The sequence below is a fragment of the Artemia franciscana genome, chromosome 10 (genome assembly GCF_032884065.1).
Source record: "Artemia franciscana chromosome 10, ASM3288406v1, whole genome shotgun sequence".
NCBI lineage: Eukaryota > Metazoa > Arthropoda > Branchiopoda > Anostraca > Artemiidae > Artemia > Artemia franciscana.
Window position 1 is genome coordinate 44,175,867 of NC_088872.1, and position 16,254 is coordinate 44,192,120.

Sequence of the window (16,254 nt, forward strand, 5' to 3'; positions counted from 1 at the left end):
TTTCTGTTTATTTTGGATTTTATGCATTCTTTGATAGTAATTCTGGTCATTTCAAGTTTAAACTATCATACGACTTTATTTTTCCTAATTTCAAGTTTAGTTTCACTTTACTTTTCTTTGAAAAACCCCAATTTCGGAAAGTTTTTTTTAAGGTAACTTATGTTTGTTTTTAATTACCAAGGTTTTGTGGTTAGCTGAGTGAATATTTTTTCATTTTTCATGTTTTTGGCTTGAGAATTGAATATCCAATTTAAATTTAAACTCGTAAACTGTAGGCCTTGAATTGGACTCGTTATTTCCATTTGTCAATATGCTGTGCTGCTTCCCCCTTTCTGCGATCGTGAATTAACCTGAGAGAGAACCTCCAACAGGTTGGAACCCAACTCACCGTGAATTAGCATGAGAGGGTTGACTCTAGTTCAGCGTTGTCGAGTGATAGCCTTGAGAGGGAAAATTTTCAAGTAATTTAACCCGTAGTCAACCTGCGTGTGTTCCCCAGCGAGAACCTCCAACAGGTACAACTCTAGTTTGACATTTGTGAAGGGACACACATGCACGGAAAGGTGTAGCATAAATGGCAGACAGTAACAACGGCAATCAAACGGATAAAATTAACCCTTGACTGGGCTGCCCACTTAATTCAACAATCTGTCTTGGCTTTTTTCTACAATGGGCCATGACTTCCACTTTTCCCACAACTATTCCCTCTTTTGTTAAATTCAAAACTCTTTTGTTAAATTCAAGACCTATGCGGGTGCCCCGAAGGGCACCCGCATAGGTCGCAAAAATACATCAAAATTACTGCCTGTGCTTGACAATAACCATTGGCTTTGATTGAATTCAATATAATTATTGTTTAAATTTCGGTCAATTTGAAGTCAAGGTTCGAAACAGTTCCTAGTTTAAGATTTTAATCCAGCAATAATTTGTAAATAGTGTGTTTAAAAATATCCTCTTCCTGGTAACGTGTTCAAACATTACAAATAGATGAAAATGAAACAGGAGAACGAATATAGGCATATCAGAAAAATCATGGGCGCCCATATGCTGCATTTTATGGAATGGGGCTTACCTGGTCTAATCGGTACTCCTAATTGTTTATATTAGAAATCTCAAAACAAAAATATACAGATAGAAGGTAGCGCCCCCCCCCCTTATGGGAACGAGTAAGAAAACAGTCACTTCTCTTTACATCTGAAAATCTTTCATGTTTAACTTTTAGGTGAGTGTCTGCTAATTGTGGTGTGGAAAAAAATATCATTCTGTCAACTTGGATGAATGTAATGTCTTAACATTCTCGGAAATTTTAACTTGATAGCCTAAACTATTCCTGAGATAATGCACACACCATATTAACAACCTGCACACCTCGGAAATTTTAACTTGATAGCCTAAACTATTCCTGAGATAATGCACACACCATATTAACAACCTGCGCACATATAATATATTTTTACTTAGTTCAAAATCCCCCTCAACATTCCATGAAGTTTCAAGCAAATGCCATTATCCGTTCCTGAGATATTGCAAAAAAGTCCTTTCGACAACTGGGATGCATGTGTCATTTTATTTAGTACCACATCCCCCTCGTTATTCTATGAAAGTGTTAACTTTATAAACGTTACCGTTCCCGGGATATTGCAGTAATGCCAGTTTGAAAACCTGGATGCATATGGTGTTTCTTGATATAGTTTAACATCCCATTCAATATTTCCTAAAATTTCCAACTTAATAATGTTAACGGTTTCTAAGGCATTTCAGCTACACCTATTGACAACTGGGATGCGCCTGGTGTCTTTAGGGTCAAGATCCCCTTCAACATTTTTCAACCTAATACTCTTAAGTTTCAACCTAATACTCTTATCTGCTCTTGAGATACACCACAAAATGCCCTCTTGGCAAACTCGGATGTGCTTAGTGTATTTTATTTAGTGCAACACTCCCCCTCCACACTCCCTGAAATTTCTTAATAAATTTTACTAGATTTGCAATTCGTGAGATATTACAGATAGGTCTTATTGAAAACCTGGATGCACTATACCATTTCCTCAAGCAGTATGCACTTAAACCCTTTTGAATTACTTCAATAGGTCTAATTGTATTATTAGAACTATCAATATTATTTTCAATCACAGTCGCAATTGCAGTAGTAGTAGCATTACTAGGAGTAGGGCAGTGCCCTATAGTTATGTAGGGTACCTCAATAGGAGTCATGGACCAAGAGAGACCTCGTCCCTGCGGGTCTATAATAGAAATACGACTCCCTTGTTTGCACACTTATAACGGTGCGAACAAAGACTCAAAACTGGGGTTCAATCACAAGCTAGTCTTTATAAAAATCCTACTTCATCTTGCATCTCTGAGGAAGAAAAAAGCAAAAGCCCGAATCGACATTGGTAAGCAGCAAAATAAAGAAGTTTTGCAAACTCTAATCATGGAGCTAACAAACCGTTTCGAAGCAATAAACTTGAATAAAGAGGAAAACAGAGACCCTGAGCAGAGATTCGAGATCTTCAAAACAGTAATGACACAGACCACTGAAGAGATCCTAGGCCGGACAAAAGTGTAACGACAGTATTGGATTACCACCAGAAACCTGTCAATTGTCGAAGATTGAAGGAAAAAGATGAGTGGCCCTAAAGATGTCACGAAAGAGTTGCACAGTCGGGTCAAGTGCTCTGCTCGAATAGACCGTCGCACAATGTGGGAAGATAGTGCTTTGTCACTAGAAAAAGCAGCATGCGCTCATTACATTGCAAACTCCACCAGATTCTCAAGCAATCGACTGGTAAGAAAGCTGCTGTATTCGAAGTTGTCAGAGATAGACAAGGAAAAGTCATTAGCTATCAAAAAGAACATTTGCCCAGATGAAAAGATCATTTCCAAACACTACTAAATCCATTCCCACCATCAACCTTGTGGTTCCGTCCATAGTGTTCAAAAAGAACCTAGTGACGTCGAGCTGGCTGTCCCAATAAGAACGGAAACACTGAAAGTGTTTAAGGCGCTGAAGAGAAACAAATCCCCAGGCCAAGATTGTCCACCCCCAGAAATATATAAACAATACCCCGAGTTCACTGCGGAGTAGCTTCATGATATCCTTGAAGAAGTGTGGAGAACCTACACTTTCCCCAAAGGATTAGACGACATCAGTCATTCTCCCTTTTTAAAAGAAAGCTGATTAAACTGACAGCAAGAATTACCGAGGATTAAGTCTAGTTGACATTGCGGTAAAGAAAATTTGGGCCTTAGCCACTTCAAAAGGGCAAGGAAAAAAAGAACTCGTGAAAACCAAGCCGGTTTCGGTCCTCGTAGAGGCTTTGCTGACAATATTTTTGCACTCCGTCTCATTATCCAGCAGTTTGAAAGGTATAATTTGCCCCTGATGCTAATATTACTAGATTTTGTTTCCGCTTTTGACTCGACACTCGCCAAACACTTTGGAAAATTCTAGAAAGTGATGGAATGCCCCTGAAATTTATCGAATTACTTGAAGCATACTACAAGTGGTCAGTGAGCTGAGTTCTAGTTTATGGAGAAGGTCATGAAGAATTCCCATTTGAGTTTGGAGTAAAACAAGGCTGCGTTCTTTTTCCGACTTTGTTTAACTACTGTATTGATTTGGTGCTTGAAAATGCACTATTTTCTCATCCAGGAGTTAAGATTCGACAAAATGTTTCACCTGGAGACCTTGAATACGCTGATGATTTCAGAATCCTCTATGACTCAGAGAAAGACCAAACTATCATCGATGATGTGGTTACGTTGGCCGATCGTATTGGCCCGAAAGTTATTACAGAGAAGAGACAAAATTTATGGTAATAAATCACACTGATCCTTATTCGCTAACTGTAAATCAAGTACAGTTGGATCAGGTCGACAGCTTTTCATACCTTGGTTCCTAGTTTGTACTGATGGATCTTCAAATGCCGATATTCAACAGCGATTCTAGAAAACACAAACAGTCTTTGCTTCCCTCAAAAAACCATTTTGGGACCAGCGTGAAATTAGTGTATGAACTAAAGTTTGAGTCTACCTGTTTTTTGTTCGAACAACCCTTACTAATGAATATGAAACTTGATAAGTGAAGCGACTATACAAAAATGCACTGAAATTATTTTAGCATAACTGTCTGCGTAGCATCCTCGGGATAAACCTGAGTGATTCAGTTCAGTCCAGTTCACTAAGGGTTTAATATTGAAAAAAGATAACACTCAAAACATACATAATCTGTTATCCCTATGTAAAAATGTATTCTGAGTCCCTTAACGCTTCAAAACTTATAGCGTACTATGGCTCTCCCTCCACTCCTTGATACAACCATGGCTCCTACCATCAAAATTATCCTTACAAGTCCCTACTATTTCATCCAGGAGCAAACCACTCCAACCTCTACTTAAAACAATTGCTCAATAATAACTTATTTCTCTTATTTATTTAAATTCTTTATTCAATTTAACCTATTTCAAAACAAGATATTTTTTTATTCTCATTTTGAAAGAACCAACGGAGCTCCTACCTCTCAGTTCACATGGAAGGGTGTTGTAAGTCTTTGCTCAGACGATGTCAGGCGAAAAATCCGACCTCACTGTTGGCGTATATCGAATATGGATCTGTGCAGATAGTCTTGTAATTGGAAGATACAGTTCGGCTACCAAACGGAATAGATTCCTAAAAGGCCGTTGAAGCAAACCGGAGAATAATCTGAAATCAAAACCAAGCATGAAAGCTCAAACAGCGATTTCAGCGAGAGATATTCCTTTTGTGTGTTTGATGATCTTCAAGGCATTCTTGTGGATGGAATCCAGTTTTTTAGATGGAATTTAAATGTCGACTGCCATACCATCGCGCAATACTGCAAATGGGGTTTGATTAGCGCATTGTAGAAAAGGGTAAGGGTTTTACCTGGGAATGTGTGCTTGATTTTCTTCATGATACCCAGATTCCATGAAAGCTTTAGTCCTACGGCATGGATGTGGGGAAGGAAAGAAAGGTTTTCATCCGCTATTACTCCTAAATATTTTGCACATCTATCCGCTGGTCGTTGAGCCTTTCCACAAGACGTAACAATCCCTGTTATTTCCCAGTTAGAGTTAGGTCATTTACGTGGACTAAAAATAAAAGAGGACCGAGGATCAATCATTGAGGCACATTGAATTTCACAATAGTATCATTCCTCTAGTCGTCACCGATGTAGGTGCACCTATTTTGAAGGTAAGATTCAAACCATTGCAGAGATATCTCTCTCACTCCAATATGTTCCATATTTCCCAGCAAGAGTGTATGATCCATGATGTCAAATGCTTTCTTGATGTCAATCAATATAGCCACTGGCATAAGACCTGAGTCAGGTGCCCTGTTGATGAGTAGGCTTAGGGATGCCAGAGTGTCTTCTGCTGAATTATCAGGTCTGAAGCCGAACTGAAGAATATTAAAAATCCCTTTTTTTTCAAGAAACTGGGAAAGTAGTCTTTGCAAGGGTTTTTCAAAACTTGTGAGAAACAGATAATATTGATATGAGTCAGAAGTTTGATGGATTGTCCTGAGGGCCACCTTTATCCAGAAGGACTAATCTTGATTTTTTCACAACAAAAGGAAAAACATCACTTCTTAGAGATAAGTTTGCCAAATAAGTAAATGGCTCTAGGATAAAAGGTAAGACTGCTTTCATGGCTTTCGTATGTATCCCGTCAAATTCAGATGCTGATATGCCTTTCAAAGTCTTTACAATCAGCTGTACTTCAGTTAATGTCACAGGAATTATTACCAGATTTGGTGCATGCTGAGCCAGAGTAACACTTGTAAGGTTTCTGGGGACTTCTCGCAGAATTAGCTGTAATTCTTCCTATCTCTGCGAAAATGAACTGAGTTCTTTTGCAACCTGAGTGGACTACGCAACAGCCTCTCCTTTGACAAAGAGTCTGGAAGGCAATTCTACTCTCTTATCATTTTGTCGAAAACCGAATTAATGACCTTCTAGACTTTTCGTCGATCTTTCCCACTTTCCAATAGTTCGTTATTCACATAATCTCTTTTTACTTTCCTCAGAACTGAATGAAGCCATTTCTTATACGTCTCATATCTTTCTAGGTTTTCTCGGTTTGGGTGGTTTCCATAATTTGCCCATAACTTGTTTTTCTTATTTATGCACCTGAGTAAGCTTTCGCTAACCCATGGGCATATTGGTGCATTTTTTCTACCACGGTTTCAGGGTTTCTCTTTATGACAGCATGTTTTATATGTAGCTACAAATAGATTGTGGAAGATTTACAAACCTTCATTCACATCTTCTTTTGATAGGACTTTACTTATTTAATTCTTCTTTTAACAGTTTAAGATTCTCTTCTTTAAGATTAATTACTTGTAGATCCTGGTTAGTTCTTACGTGCGTGGTTGACATCCTAGCTATGTTGAATATAATGTGTCACTAGTGATGACTGATAACATCGCCGGACATTATGTAGAAATAATTTTGTCAATCAGTGAATGTGTATTTTCTGTTACTCTGGTTGGAATCGAAGTTAAAGGGTAAAGATTACATCCTGAAATAATAGTGAAAACATTCACTGAGTTGTTTGAAAGGCTAGACTAATGTCAAAACCACCCATGATGATCACATTCTGGTTCTAATTTTCTATCAGCTGTAAAATCAGAATTAGCATATCCATAAAAGCAGAAACAGAACCTGATGGTGAGCGATATATTTATCCGATCAATATTTTTTTTTTCTGAGAAGGCACATCTAGCTCAAGGAAAGGTGATTCAAATATGTCTTTCACATTCCAGCTCAGTTGGTTGTTAATATGCAAAGCATGTTCATTCTTCGCATAAATAGCCGATCCTTCTCTGTGAGCTTCTTTTCTATCTAGAAACTTTGAAGTACAGCCTGGAAAACCTAGGAGGCTATTTGTTTGTCCCGTAAGGAGTGTCTAACATGATCCAATAATGTCAGATTGCAGTTTTTGGCATGTTGAAGCAACAAAAGCACTGGGTCCTTTGACATTCCATAGGCGACAAACATAGCTTTGACAGTTATGTGGAAGCACAGAGAACTGAGAGTCAGAGCGTCCCTTCTTCAAATCTATTAAATCAACATATTTACTAGTAGGAAATTTACTTTCACTAAATAACGACAATTCATCTTCGTTACTTTTTTTCCTCATAAATTTTCTCCAAATCTAAAAAATGAATTTTCTATTTGTTTTAACCGGTTATAATTTTTTTGTAAAGAAAAAGTGATTAGGCTCTGGATGAACAATAGGAACAATAGGAATAATTTCCAGGGGTAAAGACCTGATCCTGAACTGAAGCAAAAGCCATGAGAAATACACACACCCTTAGGAACTTTTTTGAACTCTGAAAGAGAAAACCGAAACAAAGAAAAAGGAGCAACTTGGAAAAAAACCACTGAAATACACTTTTTTGACAGAAAAAATGTAAGTAAGCGGCAATCAACTTATACTGAAACTACTTGTGAAGGAGAGGAATATAAAATATATCGAAAAATTAAGGAATGTTCGAGGAACTTAATCAACTTCCGATGATGGAAAGAATGGGGGAATTTCAACACAAAAATCTAATCAATCGGCAACCAATTTATACTGACAAAAGTTATGAAGGAGAGGAACACACAAATAAAACGTTCCATATCCATTGCATATCAAACGTGAATATACGACGAATGTGTGGTATCAAAAGACGCATTGCCGTCATGATCCAGGAGCGTCAACTGGAATGCTTGTGCAATGTCTTACGGAGCCCTAGTAGAGTACTTGAATTGCCGAATCCTTCTAGCTGATCCCCCCAGCTAATGGAAGAGACACCATGGAGGGCAGCAGAAAAACTGATGGAACTTGGTTAAATAAGAGCTTAAACCTATTAGGGGGGAGCTCAGAAGACTTGGTCACAGATTGGCAACCGAACGGCTCTCACTTGCAATGCAGCTAGCAGCAGACAGCACTTCATGGTCCAAGCATGCCTTAAAGATCCATGATGGTGGGCACGGTGGAAACACCTGATTCCCACCACAAGCACAAGTAAGTAAAGAGCCTGGACGAGATGCTGAAATGAAATTTGATGGATAACATCCGATAACACCAAAGCCAAAAAAGTCTTCTGGTAATCGATTTCTCTACTTTAATATCCATTATTGGAATTTTATTAAAAAAAAAAAAAAAAAAAAAAAAAAAAAAAAAAAAAAAAAAAAAAAAAAAAAAACTGGAGTTGTTTTACTATTTGATCACTTCAAAAACATGTGTGCAATATCATGTTGTATATGAAGATGCAGTCTTTTTCAGAAATTATATTTTATTTTAATATTATCTTTGCTACTACAAAAGACATTTAAATATAAAGATTAGCCTTCAAATGAGCCCTGCGGCAGCGAAAAAAGACAAAGGAGAACTAAAAAGTAGACTCATCACTGCTTTGTATGCAAGAAAGTAAGTTCGCTCGTTGCCCCTGATGACTGTAACTCTCCTGTATGCGGTTTTATGCTATGGAGATTTCATTTTGACTCGATACCTTTTTTGTGGAGTTTCAGGCTGTTTTTCGAAAGTCCCATAAATCTTTTTTCCAGTAAACGTTTACAATAAGATTAATCGAAATACTAATCACCATTCTTGAATCAGTTTCAAATGACGATTTCTTTCCGTAGACAATTTTTCTCAAAACACGTTTTTTCAAATTTTAGTTTACTAAGGAATTCGTTTCCGTACTATGGGAATCGTATAACTTAAAATTTAGTTAAGATACTGCCCAGCTATGATGCAATGGAAGGAGTGCCCTTACAACCTACCCAAAAAGGATTTTGTGGCTGAAGCAGAGAAATTACTATCGTTTTCTTAAGCATATAATTTGCACTAAATAATATTCATCTAGCTCTGGCTTTGGCATATCTTCCATGTAGTTTCTCATATGCTTATGGCATGGGAGATGCTAATTTCTGTAGAAATGTCTCCAACAGTTCAATTCTGTGGCTCTTTCTGGAATGCAATTAGTTGTACTGATCACAAGATATAAAAAAAAATCTTGCTAAGCACCTAATACAGAATGAATCAATAAAATTATGTGATTCCTGCACAATTTAACTGGTTCATCTCAAAAGGAACTATATAATTAAATAAAAATTTGACAAGAGAGCAAAAAAATGTCATATTCACTTTGGCTATTAATAAAAACTCTTTTCTCTTTTTCTTCGATCTCTTTTAACCTTTGACACAGTTTTACGGACCTTTAAAACACAATACGAGTGTTATGTAGCATTTTTTGCATAGAGTCCATCTGTATCTTCATCAGTATATTCTTAAGTATACTATAGGAAAAATATATGTTTACAAATATATACACAATGACAAACACTTGTTTTGGTGGAATCGTCATTGACGGCAACTTTATGAAGGACAACTTATCAGATACCACATATGTATCTTTATCAGTCTTCAATGTTGAATTTTGTTTTCCCAGTGGCACTTCATATATAAGGGTGGGGTCGTCTAAATCTCTGAGAGAGATCATTCAATTGGAAATAAGAAGTTCTAGAACCCTCTTTAAGAGTCAAGACTGGTTCGAGGGCAACTCCCTCTCCATGCCCTTTTCTCCCCAAATAGATACAACCAAAGTTTTTGTATCACCGTTTTGTTCAAAATAGTCAAAAGGCCAAATAACTGAGCCTTTGGGGTTGACACCCCCCCCTCCAAGAGCCGCAAGGGAAATGGCTGTAAGATGCAAGTTGCCAATTGTTAACACATTAGGTGTTTGTTGATAAGAGACGTGTTTCATCCCGGTTCTCCAAAAAGGCTTAGTGCATTAAGGTGAAACTTTAAGGTGCATACAGTTCACCAAAAATCCAGTTACCTGCAAGATTTTATGGACGGGTGAGGGAATTAGATGAAACCTTCAGAACATGTTGAAGGGGATGCTGCAAAGTCAATGAAAGCCTGTAAGCCTCCTTTTATGCCCTTTTTAGTTGCTGTCCTTCCAAAAACATTCAATAAAATATTGAATGACACCTTGTTCAACATAGTCTAAGGCTCAAATAGGGCTAAATATACCAATGGTGACAAATTATGAAACCCCCTATAGCTTCGAAAAGGGACATCAAACAAACTGAGGGCTGCTGGTTGTCGGAAGGACATATAATCAATATATAAAGAACGGGCGAAGATATTAATTTGAAAATTTCAAGAGATGTCCAGGGGGGGCTGTTTAAAAGATATCAGAGGGCAACCGGCCTCTTTTCCCCTTTTTAGGTGCATTATCCACTAGTCACTGATCGAATTTTGAGGAACCATTTTTGATCAAACCATTAAAAAGGTCCGGTAAATATTCCTTTGGGGATGCAATGCCCCTCGCATCTTCCAGATGAAGATTGTAAATTGAGCAGTTTTTCCTTTTTACATGCAGGATTTATCCTAGAAAAAGAAGGATGTTTGATTCTGGATGTGTTCAAAAAAACTAAAGGTATTAATTTGAGGAACATGTTAAACCTAATCACAAGATTATTATATGCAACCAGTTTATCGAAAAGGTGCATCTGCAATATCTCAAGAACTGCTACGGGCATTAAGTTTAAATTTTCAAAGCATGCTAAGGAGAATGTTAAAAGTGGTCAATGGGAAACCAGTCTACCTGCCACTTACTTTTGTGAGAAGTATTGCAAAGCAGAGACAAACGGACATAGGGCTAAAAGTGATCCCAAATGCCACAGGATAAACAAAGCTTGCCAAATTTGGTACAAAGAAGACATTCATTATTCAAAGAACCATAAGTAACAATCAGAGTAACCGGCAAATTTGTGCAAAATACATCAAACAGTAAATAAGCTGCTAAGAAAGACAATACTGAATTTACTCTTTCTAAGCATTTGAATATGCTAGCCGTAATTATGTTAGGATTTGGTAAGTTATTCGATTAGTCACTATAGAAGGAAATGCGGTATTAAATATATATATATATAAATAAGTTGTCTGTCTGTGTGTCTGTCTGTCAGGTGACGTCATGTTTCTGTGTCGACTGACGTCATGAAGTTAGTTGTCGTCATTCTTGCTATGACGGTGACGTCATTAAAGATATTTAAGACATGCGTTCACGGAAAAATGTTTAATTGTAAAATGACTGAAGAACCTACAATGGCAACAGCCGAGGAAGCTACTCAAAGAGTCTATGCCAAAAAACTTGCTGCTGATAGAGAAAGTAAGAAAAGAAAGCGTGCCGAGGAATCACAAGAACAGCAAGAAAACAGGCTTGCAGCTGATAGAGAAAGTAAGAAAAGAAAGCGTGCCGAGGAATCACAAGAACAGCAAGAAAACAGGCTTGCGGCTAAAGAACGCAAAACCGCGCAGTTAGATGAAAATCCACCTGGAAAGCGAGAGTCAAAACATATCAAAACTGAAAATGATAGCGATGATGATTGGGTTTGGGATTTTGACTTGGATAAGGTCATCAATGCCTACCAGATTTAAGTTAAAAAACAAAGGTTCGGCGATATGTACTTCATAGTGACGCTGAAAAATAAAGAAGAAAAAAAAACCTGAAAAAATGTAAAAAACTAAAAAGAAAAAACACTCAAAGATAAATTACAGACCGGGACACAAATGACGACCGACACAGAGGGAATATAAATGACGACCGGGAGCCTCAAAGAAAAATTACAGACTGGGACACCCGGACACAAATCACGACCGGGAATATAAATAACGACCGGGACACAGGGACACAACTACAACGGGGACGCCGGGGGCACAGGCGGGATATATAATTGACGACTGAGACACAGGGATTGTTTGAATAGAAATTACAGACCGGGACACCGGGACACAAATGACGACCGGGACACTGGGACACAGGGAATATAAATGACGACCGAGACACTCAAAGAGAAATTACAAACTGGGACAGCAGGACACAAATGACGACCGGGACACAGGGAATATAAATGCTATTTATATGCACAGACAATGAAACAGCGAAGAATGTTGTATATTCGCATGTTTTACGTAGTTAAAAATATATATTTATATCTATCTCTATTCACAGGTGGGACACAGGGACACAGCTACAATGGCGCGTAACTAATATGGCGCGTAACGACTTACGCGTGCGGGGGGGCTTGGGGGGGTGCGCGAAGCGCCCCACCAACTAGGTGTTGGGGTGGCGCGAAGCGCCACCCCAACAGCTAGTTATTTATAACAAAATCATTCAATCTTGATGAAGTTACTTATGATTTGGCTAATAATTTTTCTAAATTGGAGCTAAGAACGTAAGCATCAGTTGGTAACCAGACAAACGACAGAACACATGAGCAATCCTTACCTTTTCTAAGTGATATTAGATTGTTACCTGGGAAAAACCATGACCAGCATGCAACTAATAACTTGAATGAGACGAAAATTGAGCTACTGAGTCTAATCTTTTGTGTTTTACAAATTGTATTGCTTGTTTTACCATCTATTTTAGTAAAAATAGTGATATATTTTATCCATTTACATATTAGCCATTCTGTATCATGGTTGCAAAAGTAGATGCAACCTAGTAAAGAGGAGCAATAACTTGTGGAGAATAAAGAGGAGTAAAGAGTTCATTGCTCTTTGTAAAGAAGAACTTATATGAGGCAAAAAACTTCATAATCGTTGAGGGTTTTCAGCCCTGTAGTTTGCAGCCAGGTTTCCATCTGACCTGACAAAAATTGTGCCTTGGTTTAAAAGTATTTTAATTGAAATAGTAATTTAAGTCATATATGGAGACCCCCAATGGCAACTAAATGGTCTGTGTTTTCTAAGCGTAGATTTTGCCTGCTGTATAGATTATGGCTCCTGAGAATGTCCGTAATTAGGCTCTTGGGTCAACATTCCATAGATTATTAAAAAGCGATCATTATGGGTCGGCTTTCTATATATGGAAAATTAAAGGCTAGGAATATTTTTCATAGTTAAAACATCCAAGAAAGGGAGCTTTCCTGAATCTTCCAGTTCTATTGTAAATTGAAGATTCGAATCAAAAGAATTCAAATGTCCCAAAAAATCTTTTAGAGAGTCCTGACCATGTTCCCAAACAGCAAGAATATCATCAAAGAAACGAAACCAGAGAGAGTGTTTTAAGGGGAAACTATTCAAAGCAGACTGTTCTATGAAATCCATGTAAAAATTTGCCAAAAAAGTAGACAAAACAGTGTCCATGGGTAGGCCCATGACCTGAAGGAAAAACTTTTCTCGAAACATCTATCTATCTATATAAAAATAAGTTGTTTGTCTGTTGACTGACGTCATGTTTGTGTGTCGACTGACGTCACGTTATCGACTGACGTCATTATAAGTATTGAGCTGTATGTCGTCATGAAGTTGTTTGTCGACTGACGTCATGTTTGTCGACTTGCGAAATTACAGACCGGGACACCGGGACACAAATGTCGACCGGGACACTCAAAGAGAAATTACAGACTGGGACACCGGGACACAAATAACGACCGGGACACAGGGAATATAAATGACGACCGGGACACAGGGACACAACTACAACGGGGACGCCGGGAGAGGGCACAGGGGGGATATATAAATGACGACCGGGACACAGGGAATGTTCGATTAGCAATCACCATCAACAAAGCTCAAGGGCAATCATTATAATAACGAGGTGTAGATCTGAATACGGATTGTTTTTCCCATGGACAATTATATGTTGTATGTTCAAGAGTCGGTAAACCTGAAAATCTATTTATATGCACAGACAATGGGACAGCAAAGAATGTTGCATATTCGCAAGTTGTACAAACATATATATATCTATCTATATTCACAGGTGGGACACAGGGACACAACTACAAAGGTGCGTAACTAATATGGCGCTAAAAAAGCTAAAAAAAGAAAAACCTAAACAAAAACTTAAAAAAAGTAAAAAAAAATGAAAAAGGTAAAAAACTAAAAAGAAAAAACACCAGGACACAAATGACGACCGGGACACAGGGAATATAAATGACGACCGGGACACAGGGACACAACTACAACGGGGACGCCGGGGGGCACAGGTGGATATATAAATGACGACGGCGACACAGGGAATGTTCGATTAGCAATCACCATCAACAAAGCTCAAGGGCAATCATTAGAATAATGAGGTATAGATCTGAATACGGATTGTTTTTCCATGGACAATTATATATTGCATGTTCAAGAGTCGGTATACCCGACAATCTATTTATATGTATAGACAATGGGACAGGGAAGAATGTTGTATATTCGCAAGTTTTACGTAGTTAAAAAAATATATATGTATCTATCTATATTCACAAGTGGGACACAGGGACACAACTACAATGGCACATAACTAATATGGCGCGTAACGACTTACGCGCGCGTGGGGGCTTGGGGGGCTTGAAGCGCCCCCACCAACTAGGTGCCACCCCAACAGCTAATAAAATAAAAAGAGAACTTGCTGCATAGACGTACAAGCGTCATTATTGTGTCAATTTTCAAGGTTTAATAATCTGACCAAGCAGAATTTTCCTCTAATTTTCTTTGCAAGGCCTGTTCACATTTATGGACATTGCATGAAGTGTATATGGAAACTGCATCAAAACTAGATAAGATAGTTTTTTTCTGTTACACTATGATTTTTCAGCTTCTCAACAAGATCTATGGAATTTTTTATATAGGATTTCTGTGTTGTTAGAAGAGACTTGTAAATTGTAGCTAAGAATCTTCCTGCACCTGTAGCTGAAGAACTATAACATTCTACAATTAATATTAAAAGACTCTATGAATATTTTCGCCCAGTCTAATGTAAGACAACCTGTCCGCATATCTAATGAAAACCGAAATTGTAGACAGGCAAAATCTGTTGCAAAGCAGAGGATACTTATTCAATCTAATTGGTAACTTCTCTTTCATTGATTTCAAGTTGGTTTGTGTTGTTTGATTCAGTGTCTTTCTTCCTCTCGTACAGTTCACTTAAGAAGGTTAGATTTTGTTGTTGTTTCTTCTTTGTTTCTTTTTCTCTTTTTTATTGTTTTGAGCACTGAGGACGACTCGGCGGAGGTCCTTGTCGAAATATTTGCTTGTTTTTCCATATTTTGCTACTGGCTGATAAAATCCTCTTTTTTTCACCTATTTGATTTTTCTCTTTTCATTTATTATTTCCTTTCTTTGTTTTCATACGTCATGCATAGCCAGTATGGTCTCAGAACGTATTTAATTAAGCATTCTTATAATTATCAGTTCTTCTATTACTGTACTCTACTATTGTTGCGCCTTATGTTTCTAATAGTTGTGTTCTTTGGTCTAGTAATTTTTAAGCAAATTTTTAAAGGGTGCAGAATCTTCAAAATAGAATAGTAAGTCTTCTTTGTAATTATGTAGAAACTGCGAACGATACTGCGTCTTAGTTTAAGAAATTACGAGTGCTTAGTATTGGTCAGATTCGCGATTACTTATCGATTATTTGAATGATCTATCTTGTACAATTTTTACTGTTTTTTTTCGTGTAGATCGTTGGCTCCACAGGTATGTGATTGGAGTCGGATGATTTTGTTTTTGAGTACCGAGACACCACACGGGGTTCTGGAATTAGGTATTTAGCTCCGGCTATTTGCAACGACAGCATCTCCGATTTTCCAAGACGACATCGTAAACTACTACTCTAATTAACATGAGACAAAGACTTACACGCAAGGAGGTGTTTTTATGACCCCTCCAGCTTCAAATAGCAGCAGATATTATCCAATTAGGTTTGCAGCAGGCTAATCCAAATCAATTTCCTGCATCCAATATGACACGAACAAATTATAACACTGGTTAAACGAGTTTAAGTGTTTTCACTATGAATGGCGGATAGCAACTGAATACTGCTACTAATATTGCTACAACAATTGCTACAGCGCAAGCCAAGGGTATTAAGTTGAAACTTTTAAGTAATATTTAATCGGATGTTGAAATAAATCAAAATAAACTACGAAATTTCAAAAAGTTGACAATGTAATATCTGAAGAACAACTTATATAGCTAAGGTGGGCATTTAAGTGTAAGTTGTGGAGGATTTTGAACTAGCCAGAAGGCACTCTGTGTATACTTTTAATGCTACCACTACCATTACTACAAGTATTGTATTAGTTGTAACAACGCTAAGGTATAAGGCGAAACTTTTAAGGAACGTTTAGGAGGAGTTTCAAATAGATGAAAAACTGTATGCATACAGGTTTTCAAAACAATATCACAGGCAACGTCACTCTATAATAGCCATGAATATTATCAAAATTATTAAAGG

The 16,254-nt window shown here is 37.6% G+C and overlaps 1 long non-coding RNA gene across 1 annotated transcript in view; it reads right to left on the reverse strand.

Annotated features, from left to right (window-relative positions):
- Positions 1–15,815, reverse strand: part of LOC136032231 (uncharacterized) — a 250,742-nt gene extending 234,927 nt beyond the window's left edge. Inside the window, exon 1 of the long non-coding RNA XR_010618687.1 lies at positions 15,657–15,815. This is a non-coding gene — a long non-coding RNA (uncharacterized LOC136032231). The remainder of the gene's footprint in view (positions 1–15,656) is intronic.
- Positions 15,816–16,254: the final 439 nt, after the last annotated feature.